Below are 16,480 nucleotides of genomic sequence, written 5' to 3' on the forward strand. Positions count from 1 at the left end.
AACCCCTAAATTATTATTATTGTTTGTTTGTATGTATGTTTGTTAATTCTGTTTTGGTCTTAAAAACATAGCAGAACTTCTATATCCAAATGGATAAAGACCCTGAGAGCTTTCAGATCACCAAAAAAAAGTGGGAGCAGAGCCATCCACATCAGGTCCCCAGCGGATGATTCTACGCTAGTACCCTCTCTTCCATTCCCGACAGGTTTTCTGATGGTGCACATGGTATATTCAAGTGTGAGCAAGTCGATCCCTCCCTCCAGTCACCTTTACCGGACTGTCACTCTGTGTCTGCAGCAACTATACACCCGTCTGAAAATGATAAAAGCAGGCTCCTGAGGAGATAGGGTCTTACAAGAGATTAGTATCAATTATCTGCCTTTGTGGATATCCTATCAGTTATCACATTTATTTTTAAGAAAAAAATGTTTAAGCTATTGGAGCTGAAAATTCAGTTTATTTTCCGTATAATATGGTACAGAAGAAAGGGTTCCGGAAGTGGCAACTTAATTTGTATCTAATTTCAGCAATAAATTGCAGACTGCTTCCAGCTTGAATGAGCAGTGAGGTATAGCTCCCAGTAGTTACTTATTTTAGCAGCACTCCCTCAGGATGAATGCTAGCTATTTTCAGTTGCATGTGGGAAAACCAAGGGCACTGCCAAGCTGTGGCAAGTTGGCATCGCATGTATGAGCTGTCAACCTCGATGCTTAGTTCCACTCAGATTCATTTCTGATTTTCAGTTGGCGTGTGACCTTTTTCTTTATTCAATTTGAGGTCCTGATCACTTCCTTTCTCTGCCTTCCTAACTTCCCACCTATCTCTACCCACATAGGCAGCTTCTGGCTGAATCCATCTAATAATAACGGCGTGAGTGCCAAGTGGGTTGTATAAAATCCTTAGGGAGAGATGTGAAATGAAGCACATTGTTCTTAAGGGCTCCCAGGGACCACAGTGTACCCATTGACAAAAACAAACTAATATGCTGCGAAATTATACGTCTTTCTCTATAATTTATGCAGAATGAGATAATGCTGGGATCGTGCCTGAAATAGCTATGGTATATGTGGTAGGCAGCCTCTAAAATGGCGCAGGGTACGCCACCTACTCGTATTCACTCCCTGGGTGAACTGTCCTCACATGTGGGCTGGACCTGGTGAACCTCTTTAAACAGAAGATGACAGAAATGATGGGATGTCACTTTGGAGATTAAATTTCAGAAGACTGTGTCTGTCTGTCTGTCTGTCTGTCTGTCTGTCTCTTCCACCCACCCCTCACCTCTATCTTTCTGCCATCTGCCATGTTGTGAGCTTCCCTACAGAGACACATGTGGCAAGGGACTGATGTCTCCAGCCAGGAGCCAGGGATAACCTGAGGCCACCCAACAGCCATGTGAATGAGCCTGGAGGTTGTTCCTCCCTCAGCGGACTGTTGAGATGTCAGTAGCCTTGGCTGACACCTTGAATGCAGCCTGTGAGGACCACTGAGCTATGCCTGGATTCCTGACCCACAGAAACTGAGATAATTCATTTGTTGTTTTAAGCACCTAAGTTTTGGAGTTATGTGTTATACAGCAATAGAAATATAATATTAGTACTAATATTCCCTAAAGCAGGTAGTTAAGAGCCTCCAGTGACCCCATTAGAGGTCTGTCTCCAGCCTCATCTCCCGCCTCCAGCCCCACCATCATCTCTGGGGCTACTTTTTGGCCACACATTATTCTTAGGTAATTTTGTGTCTTTCTATGACATGTTTCTTCTGCCTGTATCAGCCAGTGTCCTCTTTTCCATATAAATTCCTGCTTACCCCCCAACACCTGGCTCAGACTGCCTTTTGGAAAACCTTCCTAACTCTGCCAGGCAGAGCTCCTGTCCCTTGCCTTGGGTTTTGCCTCTGCCTGTGCTGTAGCATGTCATGCTGTGCTGTCTGGATTGGCAGACCCACTAGGCTGCAACTCCTGGGGGGACAGGAAACTTTTATTCATCTTTCAATCCCTGGTACCTTGCACAGCACAGTGATAGAACACCATGCCTGGAACGGAACAATGACTGTTTTGCAGAAGCAAGGATCCGAGGCAGAAGAGGGCCCCTGGTAGCTAGTATCTGTGGCTCAGATGGTGCTCTAGCCTCTGAAGAGGGGCTCACTGCAGGGGAGCTCGTTGGAATAGTACAGGTATGGAATACATTGTAAGCCTATCTCCTCCATCACCATGTCCTGATAATTGTGCCTCCTGTACTGAATCTTCCCCCTTTCTCTCCTCCATGGCTCTTCTCCTAGTCTTGAACTCACCTGTAACACCTTACTAAGTGGTCTCATGACATCCACTTATGATCCTTTGCAAGCTCTTCTTGCCAAGCTTTGGCAGCTGGAGCAATCCTTCTAAAATGCACATTTGATCACATCGCCTATCCACTGAAACACTTCAGTGGCTCCCTAAGCATGGCCTGTCCAGCCTTGCCGTGCATCCTGCCCTTCTCACTGTCTGTGCTCTGGTCACACTCACATCTTTCACAACCTGGAAGAGACAAGTGCTGTCCCACCTCAGAAATGCATGGGACCCGCCTGCCCTAGTTAATCCTATTTCTTCAGATTTCATTTCACTTATCAGTTCCTCAGAAATTTCCCTGACATACCTTATTAAATCAAACCCCTTACATACTCAGGGCACCACAAATTGCAATGTCATGTTAATTTGCATATTTGATCAAGGTCATTTCCTTCTCTATTGCGTAAGTTCCATGAGGGCAGGGACCTGTGTGTTTTTGCTGACGTTGTATATTTGGTACCCAGTATGACCCAGCCAAGAGCAGGCATTCAATCAGTATTTGTTGAGTGAAATGAATGAATTATGGGTGCTATTAAGGGTACATGGAGGAAAAACAGGAAGAATGAGGATTGAATGGAACCCAAAGCTGGGGCACAGGAAGGTAATTTGAATGTACACCATCCTAAAATAGGATGTTGGCGTTTCTTTAGACTAATTACAAAATTTACAGAGTGCGCACCACTTATAGTTATACGTAACTCCCCTCCCCCCAGGCCACAACTGCCTCAGGGGAAACCAAGGATTTCAGGTCAGTTACCCGGGGGGGGGGGGGGGCTTTGGCTCTGCCTTCTCACCTTTTCCACCCAACCAGCCACACCAGCTCTACCTCCCTGGGGACTCGTGCCAGCTCTCCTCGGCAAGGAGGTGGGGAGGGCTGTGCTGGGGCCAGAGACTCACCGGGGCCCCTTTCTCAGGGGCTCCGCGTGTTTGCGTCACTGCCACCCCAGCGCGGCCCTACAGCCCTGGTCATACACAAGCGAGGTCGGCTGCCAACCCGCAGCGCCACCCTTCTCCGCTGGGGGCGCAAAGGCCGCATCGCGCTGGCTGCCCCCGGGGGTGCTTCTGCGTCCCTTCCCCCTCACCCGCTGTGGAGGGTGGAGGGGGACTGGTTCCCACCCACCCGCACCCTTACAGCTCATTAGCCTGCGATGGAGCAATAATCCATTTCCCTCGCCTCTCCCGTAGGTGATTCCCACCCTTCCTAGATTGTCATCTCTCCCAGCAGTTTTGTAGCAGGCAAGTCATTTCCTTTTATTTGTTCATGAATCGTAAATCAGGGGTCTAGGGCCTGCCAGTGTGTTTCATTTCCCGATCCGGGTTTCATCCAGGGCCCAGGGAGCCGGACAGGACTCGAGGTAGCAGCCATTCATCCCACAAACATTTACTGCATCAGAGAGGGAGAGAGATGAGTAAATGCTGCCCTTGCCCCAGGAACTCATCATCTTCTGGGGCTCTTTACATGCACCTTCACCTCTGGATGAGGTATTCAGACGTTTGGCCACAGCTGAGAGGCTATCCTCTCTACCCTGATTGTTGCCAAGAGCCAGGAGTTCAGAAGAATGTTAATCTGTTTTTCTTCCAGCTTTTCCTACACAGATGACAATATCATTACCCTCAGCTTTTATGGTGCAAGCCTATACACAGATCACAGGGTCCAGGAGGGGTCGTGAGTCATTTGAGATAATTACCTTTTTTCTTTCCTAGGTCTTCCAGATCTGTGAATCAGTGATGTGGAAAACCGGGCCTCGGAAAAATTCAGGGAGGCTTGAAGTGAGCAAAGCAGAGCAAAGTGTTGGCAGGAGCCGAGGGCTGCCACAGTGGGAAAATCAAGCAGTGCGTCACTTAAAGGAGCTCATGGTGATGTGTACCTCCTCTTAGCAGCCTCTGCACAGGCTGGGACAGTCAGATCACTGTGACTTGGGCAGGGATGAGTACACAGCACAGCCAGGGTGTTCTAGAGGTGTGTGGTGTCAGGACGGCCTGTGCCAGCTTTATTTATTTTCCTGAGTCATTTGAACAAAGCCCTTTTTGGGCTAACCTTGCGGTGACAGGAACCCACCACAAATCCAGAAGCTTCTGCCCCCACTGCCTTTGCTCCCGAAGCACAGTGCTGTTGTCTGTTGAGTGGTGTGGTCCTCATCACATGGCAGCTGATGGATGAGCCGTCCCTTCTCCGGGCTGTGAGCGCCTCCAGGCAGGAACCTTGGCCCAGTTTCTTCCGTGTCTGCAGGGCCCAGCGCAGCGTGCAGCATCTAGTAGGCACCTGATGCATAAATGAATGGCTATCGGGACATACAGGAGGCTTAAGCGGGAATGAGTTCAACAGTGACGTACTGTGTTGGTTCTCCACAGTGTGCAGGACCCAAGGAAGGAATAATTTGTCCTTTCTAGAAAAGGCCTGTCTCGTGTCGGGGTTGCACAAGGGAAGGTGGCAGCCAGCTGGGGATCCAGGTGGGTAGAGGTAGATGAAAATGGGGAAGATGACACAGGAGATGATGTTCATCTCAGGGAGACATCAGAGCATCCCAGGAAGAGCCCAGATTCTCCAGGAAATTGAGAGAGTGCCTGGGAACAGGGTTGGGAGACCCAAATCTCATCCCCCACAAAGGCCCCCAGGCAACGCTGGCATTTTCCTATGGCTGACCACTAGGGGGCAGGCACTGGCAGGAGAAGAGGTGAGGAGGCCGCATGACTGCTCCTGGGCTCCAGGGCTGGGCTCATCAGGCTGAAGTGCACCCAGGCTCGCATCCAATACACTGGGCTGTTTGTATTACCCAGCCAACAGGGCCCGGCCTCTCTTCCTGCCTGTCGTGGCCTCTGTGATTTTATATGGTGTGGCCTGTGACATGAGAAACCATGAGACCATGGTAACCAAAGAACACATCTCGGTGTGAATGTTAATAAACAGGAAAAAAGTAATCCCTGGCTTTGTTCTTATACTCACCATTTGTGGTTTTTCTACCCATGCCTCACATATCCTTTATTATCCTGAACAATCAAGAGGAACTAAATTCCACTACTTTTAAAAATAAAAAGGTAAATGGGGAAAGTATGCCCGGGTCTCCTGCTTCATCTAGGCTTGAAAATAGTAACACATTTCCTCATGTGCGAGTTACCACTTCCTCCTGATACTCTGTCCACCGCTCCTCATGTGTACCAACATACCATCTCAAGGGAAAATCATTTTCTGGATAATTCCCACATGCCTTGAGGAGTCATTTCCTTCTAAGAAACTCCTGGTGATGGGAACTCTTGGTTTAAAGTTTTCCTCAGCCTCAAGGATTGAATGTAAACAGTCCTCCTGTACAAATTATCCTCCTATACAAATGATCAGGCCCATAGACCCGGGACTCACACTAGAGTGAGCATAAAGAAAGAAAACATTTTACCAGGCCAGACCACAGAAATGAAAGTCCTTGTGTAGAAATGAGTCGCTTCATACAAAATCAGAGGTTCTGCCTGCTGAGAATGTCCGATTAGAAGCCCATCAATGCTTCTTAACATTAATGGAAAGTTTTGTTTTAATTCAGTTAAAGCCTCTTTAATGAATAGCACCTTTAATTGGAATGAGAACAAACCAACCATATTGCATGAGCCAATGGAAAATGGTAAAACCGTGCTAAAAGAAACGGTTTTCTAGTGGAATCAGAATTCTTACACAAACCTTTTCAGACTGCCGACTTTTTTGAATGCTACCCCTGATTTCATTCCAACAGCAATCACAGCTGAGAAATATAAAGATAAAGCATGTCAGGTTACTTCAATGGTTTGCAAAATTCTCAAGAATTTTCTAAAAATATGCATTTCCAATGATACATAGATTAGTTCCTCTAAAATGGCTTGATTTTCAATTAAAAACAAGCAAACAGGCTTGGATATATTTGGACACAGATGTTGCTGGAGGTTCCAGATTCCATTGTTTAAAGGTATTCTGTAAATATGACAAAAAGTGTTGAAAAGGCATCCATCTGATTGGGTATTCAGGCTTACAAAGAAAGTAATTACAGGGCCAGAGACTGGGAGTCAGCCCATATTCATCTAAATTCCCTTTTGCACATCAACATGGCTTGACCTTGATTTTTTTAGATGCAAGTAAAGGACATTGATGTAATTCACATAAACCAGTTTTTAAAATTCCCTGAGGGGTCTGGAATCAGAAATGACAGACTTGATGGACATAAGCTTGAAGGAGTAACCAACTCTTAAGTAATTTCAGTGGTTTTAAAAACAGTATCTTCCCTTCTTATTGAGTTAATTTTCATCTTCTTTCTAGGAAACATTTGTTTGCCTGGTACTTTGGAAAAGATCCAACTGCAGGCATTCCCCCCGGCCCCACCGCCCTTTGGCTTTTGAGTCTCCCCACTGGCCCTTGGTGCCTCTGCGGTGGCCTCTGTGGTCAGCAGCCATCTCTGCTGCTGAAGTGACCTCCAACCTTCCTCGCCTTTCTCTGAGGGCAGGGGCCTCGCTTCTCTTCCTGACAAAGCACTTTCAGTCAACTCTTGGATTTCTTCATGGTTGATTAAACTGTCTGTGTTTATTCAGGACCCTTCTCCTCTTTCTGTGTCCGGCTGCTGACCTTTCAGTGGGTTCATTGTAGAGGAGAAAGCTCACAGGGCCGTCCATCTGACTGCTTTTTTGCAGCTCTGGTAAAGACTGGATCCCGGAAAATGTTTAGGCCATGGAAATATTAGTACGTCTTCAAAGCTTATGACTGTTCACCTGGGTATTTTTCTGAGTTGCTGTTACCTAGTGAGGCCTGAGGCGTATGAATAATACTAGGTGCCCTGTGAGTTATAACCCCTTGCATCTCCCTTGAACCTCACTGATGCTGATTATCTTGCCAGTAGGCTCCACAGGGCTTCACATGGTCTGTGGCTCCTCATGAGAATAGATTTAGTCTTTATTGCTTGGAAATGGAAAGGAGAGAGAAACTGAAGTACAGAGAGTTTTGTGCAGTGGCCAAAAGACAGGCCAGAACAAATACCTTAAGGCAGAGCCCCCTTTAAGAGATTCTTGTCAGCATGACCCCTGAGCCCCAGCCTGGAACCCTAGTCTGCCTCCCCCAGTGGCACCCACGCTCCAGGCGCAGGTCAAATGCAAGTTCTATCATGGGCAGGGTCACCCCCTTCACCCAACACTTGTTACTATTTTCAAGCCTAGATGAAGCAGAAGACCAGGGCATATTTTCCACATCTACCTGCTGTAGGTCTGAAAATGACATCTTTGTATTTTGCCTGTTTGTGTGTGACTCTTACCACTCTGTCTTGACTGCAAGTGCTGGGGCGCGGGGACTGTGCCTCTGTGTCTTCGCCTGTCTGGACACCTCGGTGCATACTTAGTGAAAGCATGGCTGAACGGAGGTGTTGATGGATGCCCTCCGAAGGCTTTCTCCTACATTCCTTCAGTGCCGCCTCACTCACCCATGATAACGCTACCCTCTCTCGCCATTTCGCAGAATGCGCTCAGCTCCCAGCCTGTCCAGTTGGCGTGGCCTGATTTCCCCCTTTCTTTATTTGTCCGTCTCACCTGCATATAAAGTGCTACTGAGTCATTAGTCTCCATCTCACATTGTAAATGCTTAGGGGACCAAGGTGCCATTGAATTTTCTTTGCCAGTTACCTGACAATAACACAGTGAGAGGCCAGATGCTCTCTAGATGCTTAACAGACTTCAGAAGACGATGCTTATAATCAGAGAAGTGGATCACTAGAGGTGACTCCTGGTTCTCTTCGAATTACTTGGCGGTCCAGGACTTGGTGTGTGTTTTCGCTCACCACTGAGCCCTCCCTCGTTATGAATCCCCCATATACATTCTGTTTGGTTTAGCGGCACATGAATTGGTGCAAGATCAGGAGAACAATTCTCTGAAGGCAAGGCTTCTGGGCAGCGGCTCTTCGACATTTGGGGATAATTCTTTGTCGTGGGGGGGCTGTCATGTGCACTGTAGGATGTTTAGCAGCATTCCTCGTCTCTACCCCACTAGGTGCTGGCAGCATTCCCCAGCTGCAGCAACACAACCGGCTCCAGACACTGTCAGATGTCCCCTTTGGGAGGGAGGCAAACATGCAGGTTGGGAACTACTGCCTAAGGGTTAAAGGATGGAGGGGGGAAATGATCACAACCAGGGTTTCTTCCTCTCTTTGGAGGTTTTTTGGTTTTGTTTTTTTAAATGTAACCATCATGGTGTTCTGGCCTAGCCAGTGTTGAGGAGAGTCACCCAAAATGCGTTTAAATTATGTAGTGCTTCACCTCTTTGCCCTTTTTTTCCCTGTTAGGGGCCAATTTTTACCTCCATCATTGCCACTGGGTTGGGCCCTGCTTTCTGTGGCTTGATCTCATCTTGCTTTAGGAATCCCACTGGATTTCAACAAACTCTGTGGCGCACATGCTGAACAGCTGGGAGAGGCAGCCAGCCGGAGGCGCCGGGCAGCACTGCCTGCAGTCCCTGGCCTGGACACTGCCCTTGTGATGACACTGTGCTCCTCACTTTTGGAAAAACTAGATTTTTCTTCCCTGGGAATTAAAAAGCCATTGGGGGCAATAATTCACACGAAACAAACTCACCAGAAACTAGGCTATGAACCAGACTGCTGTGGCAGTACGGCTTTAAAATGCGCATCTTCCCAGAGTCCACCCGGGGTTTGGAAGGCAGGGCGGCAGCATGCATGTGGTCCAGAGTGCATGCAGAGCCCCCAGGCCACGGGCGCCAGGCCCTGGCTGGGTGCCTGGCCCCTTCTGTCTGTCTCAGCTGCCAAGGGATGACCCCTGTGGGCTGGTGGGTGGGGGTGAGGGGAGGAGGCTGGGATCCGAGAGGACAGTGAGAGCTGAAAAATGTGCACCATCTTTAGAAATCATTTACAGTTTCTGCTTCATTTAGATGTCAGGTCCTCAGGCTGAGTGCCACTTACCCTTCCAGAGCAGACATCTTTCCAGTAGACACCGTGCCTCCCAGTATCGGGATGATCGGAAAGCTGCAATAGCTGTGACAGAAGTGCAATCAGGACAGAGGAGTCAGGCGATGTCATGAGATATTCTCTCTGAGCAGTGGAAAAGCCTGGTGAAACAGCCCCGCTTCTGAGGAAAGCTCATCTCCCTTGAGATGGGAACAGTCCCCGCTGCCCCATGGGGGGCTGATCACTCATGAAGGGGGCTGATCGCCCCTGCAGGCTCTGCTTCTTCCGACCCCCTTGCCCTCCTTCCCTTGAGGACCACTCCTCTGTCATATGCTTTCCTCAAGGGTCTGGCCACTGTGTTGCTAACACAGTCTCATGGGAGTGACTGCAGGCATTCTGTGCACAGCTTCCAGAACACAGGCATCAGTAAGGGCTTCTCCCAAACAGAGCTGCAGCTTCATGGATGCCCTGAGCAGTGACCCTGGGTCAGGTGTGTTCTCCAGGCTCATCACACTGTGGGATGTCTTCTTCTTGACTGGAGTCTAACTTTGACAGACATTCTGCTAAGTGGACAGGGAATGCCTTTGTGAAGTTTGTATTTCTCCTAATAGAGGGGTTGGAAAAAGAAAAGCACATTGTGGTCCCCTTGTTTTCAACCAAGGAAAACAGAATGTCACCTCTTCTTCCACGCCATCAAGGTGGCTGGTGCTGCCTTTGGAGACCTGACCAGCAGAGGCTCTCTGCAGCTTGGGTCCTGCTGGAAACACAGCTCAGCGGGGCTGGCGGCGGGTCCTCAGGGTGTGGAAATGCATTAGCTCGACCTGCTTTTCTGTCACGAACCAAATAAGGCAATAAACAAACCATACCGAGGCCCCTTTTTGCCACTTGAGTCTTTCTCACTCCCATTGCTGGGCCTTTGTCAGCATCCTTTGTCACTTTTGAAAATGTTATTTCTTAGAAAATAAAAGAACAGTGTGGCCATGGTTAGTGTTGCTGGTAAGTCCCATTGCTTGAGGTACATTTCATACGATAGAAAAATATGAATCTGATCAGTGTGTTACAAAGCTTGTTACTACCGCAGCCTTCATCTTTGTCCCCACGGCACCTATGCTTCAAAACTGTGTTCTTCAAAAGCCATTGATTGTGCTGGGGAAACGGGATGAGCAGTGCGGTGTGATGCTGATTTCCGTTCAAAAGGAAAGAGAGGAGCACGAGAAAAAGCAGTGTGGTTCCAACAGGGCTCTCTGAAAGTGCTGTCTCCACACCGGTCTGGGTCGGGGAATATTCTATATTTTCTCTGTGTATTTAGTTTGCATGACCTCTTGTTCAGCCCTGTCTAAGCCATTATTCCTGACGCTTGTTTAGGTTGTGTGTCTTTTCCTCCTTACAGGTACCTCTGCTTCTCAGGGCTTTCACACTTGGCGTGAGCATCCTCTATCAACATAAAAAGATGTGGGGTCCTGGGTCCTGAGGACCAATGTGGAGCAGCTTTCTGGATCACTAATTTTACTCACAGATTTTTGGGAAATGTTTTTTATATTAAATAGTGATGTAACAGTGAAGCTGTGTGTTCAACTTGCATGAATTTTAAAGATAATGTACAATGCTTAAAAAACATGTTGTGCTTATAGCAGATGGTATAAGCCATTTCCTGAGACTCCTAAAGTGGGTCGTTCTATGAGCTGAATTGTGTCTCCCCAGATATGTTGATGTTCTAAGTCCAAGGACCTCAGAATATGAACTTACTTGGAAATAGGGTTGTTGCAGATGTAATTAGTTAAGTTTAGACAAGGTCATACTGGAGGGGAAATTCAGACCCAGACATGCACACCGGGAGAACACCATGTGAACACAGAGGCAGAGATGGGGATGATGTGTCCACAAGGCAAGGATGCCAAAGATGGCCAGCAAGCCCCCAGAAGCCAGGAGACAGGCCTAGAACAGATTCTTCCTCTCAGCCTCAGAAGGAACCAATCCTGCCGACACCTTGATTTCAGACTTCTGGTCTCCAGAACTGGGAGACAGTACATTTCTGTTGTTGAAGCCCCCCAATCTGCTGTACTTTGTTACAGAAGCTCTGAGCAAGCTAATCCAAGGAGTCAGTCTTTTCTCTTGCCGGGGATGCTTCAGGGGCAGAGTTTGAGAAGCCGTGAATCGTGCCATTTAGGGTTGGGCAGATCTGGCTTTGGATTCTGGCCATGCTACCTTCAAGTCGTGTGGCCTTGGGCATGGATCCAAATGTCCCATTGTGATGATGTGAACAAGAGGCTGCATGTGATAACACCAGGGTCGGGACCCGGTAACTGTTGGGTTCTCAGTAGATGTTGTTCCTGTCTCCCTTTTCCCTTCGACCTTCATGTCCCTAGAGGTCATTTTGTCAGAGAGACGAGCAGCTCAGGGCCTGGAGAGGTAAGATGACTTGTCCTCAGTCACACCATGAGCTGGTACAAGGATATCGAATACAGGCCACCAGACTCCACACCTGTGCCATGGTTCCCCTTGATGTTGTCCTTCTGGGGCTCCCCACCCACCACTATGAAAATTCTCTGCACACTGTCTCCCACAAACAGTGGCAAAGGCGAGAACTAGGAGGGCCTCTAGGCCCTGATGCTCTGCATACAGTCCAGTGAGAAGCTCTTGCTATGGAGAGGCTCTTGCACTACCCAGACAGCCTTCTTCTTCTTCTGTCTTCTTCTTCTTTTTTACTGACGTGTAGTCGATTCACAATGTTAGTTTTAGGTGTACAGCAAAGCGATTCAATTACACATATACATATAGATACATATTTCAGGTTCTTCTCCATTACAGTTCATTACAAGAAATTGAATACAGTTCCCTGTGCTATACAGTAGGTCCTTGTTGTTTATCTATTTTATATATAGTAGTGTGTGTCTATTAATTCCAAACTCCTAAGCTATCCCTCCCCACTTCTTTCCCATGTGGTAACCACAGTTTGTTTTCTATGTCCATGAGTCTAAGTCTATTTCTGGGTTGTAAATAAAATGTGTATCCCCCTTTTTTCTTTAGATTCCATGTATAAGTGACATCATATGATATTTGTTTTTCTCTGTCTGACTTACTTTGCTTAATATGATATCTCTAGGTCCATCCATGTTGCTGCAAATGGCATCATTTCATTATTTTTTATGGCTGAGTAGTATTCCATTGTATAAATATACCACAACTTCTTTACCCAGTCATCTGTTGATGGATATTTAGGTTGTTTCCATGTCTTGGCTATTGTAAATAGTGCTGCTATGAACATTGGGGTGCATGTGTCTTTTCGATTAGAATCCCCTCCGGATATATGCCCAGGAGTGGGATTACTGGATCATAGGGTAAGTCTATTTTTAGCTTTTTAATGAAACTTCATACTGTTCTCCATAGTGGCTGCACCAATTTCCATTCCCACCAACAGTGTAGGAAGGTTCCTTTTTCTACACACCCAGTCCAGCATTTATTGTTTGTAGACTTTTTATTGACGGTCATTCTGACTTGTGAAGTGATACCTCATTGTAGTTTTGACTTTCATTTCTCTTGTAATTAGCAATGTTGAGCATTTTTTTGTGTACCTGTTGACCATTTGAATGTCTTCTTTGGAGAAATACCAGATAGCCTTCTTAACAGAGGAAATGCCTGTTGTTTTATTGTTTATGTTATTCTTTTTACAAATTCTTAACAGGTAATGGTTAGCATGAAGTAATTATTGCCTTATAAAAAGGTTATATTTTGTTTAAAAATCTTTTGCAATGTTCATTACAGGAAAAAAGGGCTTGGGCTTTTTAAAAAGGAATCAGTTGTAGAGTCAGAGGACTGATCAAGGTTCTAACAACTGCGGAGGCCTGTCCTGCAGGAACACAGCCTGGTCCCTGGTAATAAGCCATTGATAAGCAAGGGATTAAATTAGTTGGTGGTGACTAACTCCAGATGCAAAGTGGCCTAAGTTACTTCTTCCCGATAGAGTAGGGTATTGGGGAGAAATCAGTTTGCAGATTTAGGAAGGTTGCCTACATTATGACTCAGTATCGAAAAAGATCAAGGGTTGGTGTCAAACCTGCACAGATTTTGTCCACGCCAGGAAAGCTGGACACTCTCTGGACAAAGCTACGGGTCTCCTTCCCCAAAGCACACCAGGCACACCTCTCCACGGTGTTGCAGTGGTTTCAGGATTCCTCTTCCACTCACTCTTAGGTCCCCAACCCAGGTTAAGAGCCATCACCCTCTCCCTTATTGGCCCCCTAAGAAAAAAGCTAAGTGCTAAGTTAAAGGGGCAGTTATGACTTTTCTATTTAATGACTACAGCTGACTTGGGAAAAAATGCTGTGGCTTAGAGTGAAGAATAATTATTGGTACAGCAGTCTTGGTGGGAGAAACTGAAAACCAAGGTTTACTGAGGTAACAGAACAGTGGAGTCGGGAAGCCCTGGCTGGGTTGCAGGCTGTCAGTGTGCGGTTTCCAGGGCTTCGAATCATGGCTGTGCCTCTTTCAGCCTCAGTTTCCCTGTTTGCACCCGTGGAGGTAACAACACCCACCTCACAGCTGCCTCTTCAGCAGTGAATGGTATGATATCCTCAGTCTCAACGCGCTATGTAAACGGTCATATGAATAGAAGGTGATATTAATATAGAAAATAAACTTAGTGGCTGAAATACCTAACATATTTTTTAGAACTTTGTTCTGCATTTTGAACATTTTAATATATTCTAATAAAAATTATATTTCATGAAAAAAAAAAACAATGGGACCTGTTCAATTCCATGTTTGAGTTTTTATATCTCACAAAAAGCCTAAATCTAGAAGTTGCAAACCAGCCCACAAATGTGTTATTTTGCTTGCAGAGTGTTAACCAAGCTTTGTCTGGTCTGTTTTTTAATCAATTGCCAACATTTCAAACGAGAAGGTTTCCTATAGAAAACGAAACTTCCTATAGAAAACGAAAACAAAAACCTAGATTTCAGCTTCTCTTGGGGAAATGGAAGCTGAATTCCTGGCACAGCTGGCTGAGATTTCCCAAGGCCCACTGCTCCCCACCCTGTGTTGTTACCTCAGGCCATCCATACCGAAGGCACCCCCATCTCCCTGGTGTCACTTTCCCAGCAAGAGGCCTAGAGTTTCAAAAAACAACTTCCTTGCAAAATCAAACTCGTAAGGAGACAGCAAGTGCTTGAAGGATGCTCACACAGAGGATGTCTCATCTCTTACCCTCAGCTGGGTCTACAGGGACCAGGTGTGGGTGAGTGTGGTTGGTGTGGACACCATTTCTTTCTTGTAAAATGAGCACAGGATCCCTGTGAGGATTTAATTAGATGACATATATAAGCACCTTGCAAGAATCAACACTTGGTAAACGGTAGCTCTGAGCAGGCCACTCAGGGCATCACAAAGATTCTGACAAGTAATCCACAGTTCAGACTCCAGAGATGATGGCCACAGTCAGGCATGAGGTCCCTATAGCAACCAAGCACCTCTGAGGATCAGGCTGAGGAAGAAGATGCTCCCTGAGTCCTGAGACCACAGTTTCTGAGAACCAGGATTCAGGCCCCTGGACTTGCACAAGAAGATCTGGAACCCAAGGTGGACACAGACCCTTGGTGTAACACAGATGCCCTTGGCCTTCAGTGTCACCAGGAGTGTTAGAAAGCTTGGGAAGTGGGAAGAGCCCCACACAGCAGATTTGACGTGTACCTGCTTCTGCTCCAAAGAAACTTTAACCAGTGTCAGCCTGCTGTGTGTGCCCCGAGCGCTCACTTCCAGTGTAACACACAACTAACTCCTGCAGAGAGCCAGTGGCCAGGAGCCTGAAAACCCACGGGACAGCCTGGGCTTCTTCTGGGTGGGAGGGAGGCGGCTACCCTGACCCTGCCTGGCGTTATCTTGGAAGGTACGGCCAGTCCCTAGAAGCCATACCCAGGAATGAGCTCACCACTTTCTTCTCCCTGCTGTGGATTCCACCCAAGCCTGTTTTATAGGAAGTTGACTTTCATCTGAGCAGAAGGGGACCATCCCTGGGTTGAGTAAAAGATGAATAAATGATTAGTGGCTGCCATTAACGGATCTTGCAAAGCATTTATGTTGTCTCACAAAAAGGATCTGGTTTTTACATATCTGTCTTTTTAGTTCATTTGTGGCAGGTAGAAGGCTGCCAAAGTCATTTAATGATGCCAAGGGTAAGGCTCACTTTAGGAAATGGGGTAGCCAAGGATTTGGGGTTTCCCCACACTGTTTCCTCCTTCATCTTATGACCTGAGAGAGGCAACTCTGAGTCACACACACCGAGTGGCCTCGTATTAAGGAAATAATCCATTTGCTATGATAAACTGGGGAGGTCCCTTAGAAAGAAAACCAGGGCTTTTTTCTGAGTGGGTCCTGCCCTGGAGTGGGGCAAATGATACAACAATGAGCCCAATGTTGGGGATGCTGAAGTAAAAAGGGGTGCATTTTTGACAGGAAAACACAAGGTCATCTCAGTTCATCCTGTAATCAGGGCAGAGCTTCTGAACCAGGGTGGGAGGGTTCCCGGGAAGCCTGGATTCAGGGAAGTCTGGGCTGGAGCACTTCTCAGTAGCCATAGGCACGCAGGATCCCTGGGGAGACCCAATGCCCCCACCCGAGGGAAGCTGTCCTCTCTGCTGAAAGCCTGAATTTCCTAAAATGGCTCCAGGGTCCAAGGAACCCCTGGACAGACAGTCTCTCCAGACACACGTTTGCTGCTGACTGTTAATAATTTCAACTGTTCCCCACATCTGCTTCTAGGAGATCTCATGGCTCTGTTCCCTCAACTGGTAGAGATGAGGACCCCCACCTCGATAAATTGTGAGCTTGCTAGCTCCTTATTGACCTTTAGGCCTGCATTCTCTCTCTCTCTCTCTCTCTCTCTCTCTCTCTCTCTCTGTCTCTCTCTCTGTCTCTCTCTCTCTCTCTCTCTCTCTCTCTCACACACACACACACACATGCCATTGAGATTATCCCCTTGATCTCTGGGCCATCAATTCTGGGCAAAACCATTTGAACAATGGTTACTCCCCCAGATCTGAAGGACTGCACCCCCTAGTCAATGCATCCAATAAAACATCCTGCCATTCAGTACAGGCTTGTTCTCTGCCTGAAATGTGCAGAAACATAATGGTCTCAAGTGTGAAATGGTAATGACCAGGGCTTGTCTGCAGACTGGATATAACTGAACCTGAGTGTTTCTTGAGGTTTCTTCCATTCCTAGAAACTCCCGATTCTGAGATCCTTCCAAATATTCCAAGTGACTTTC

At 47.0% G+C, this 16,480-nt stretch overlaps 1 protein-coding gene across 1 annotated transcript in view; it reads right to left on the reverse strand.

The window, feature by feature from the left end:
- LEKR1 (leucine, glutamate and lysine rich 1) overlaps positions 1 to 16,480 on the reverse strand; it is a 254,695-nt gene that overhangs the window by 15,346 nt on the left and 222,869 nt on the right. The gene's annotated exons all lie outside the window — the stretch shown is intronic.

This window comes from Camelus bactrianus, chromosome 1, assembly GCF_048773025.1.
Source record: "Camelus bactrianus isolate YW-2024 breed Bactrian camel chromosome 1, ASM4877302v1, whole genome shotgun sequence".
In the NCBI taxonomy this organism is placed as follows: Eukaryota; Metazoa; Chordata; class Mammalia; order Artiodactyla; family Camelidae; genus Camelus; species Camelus bactrianus.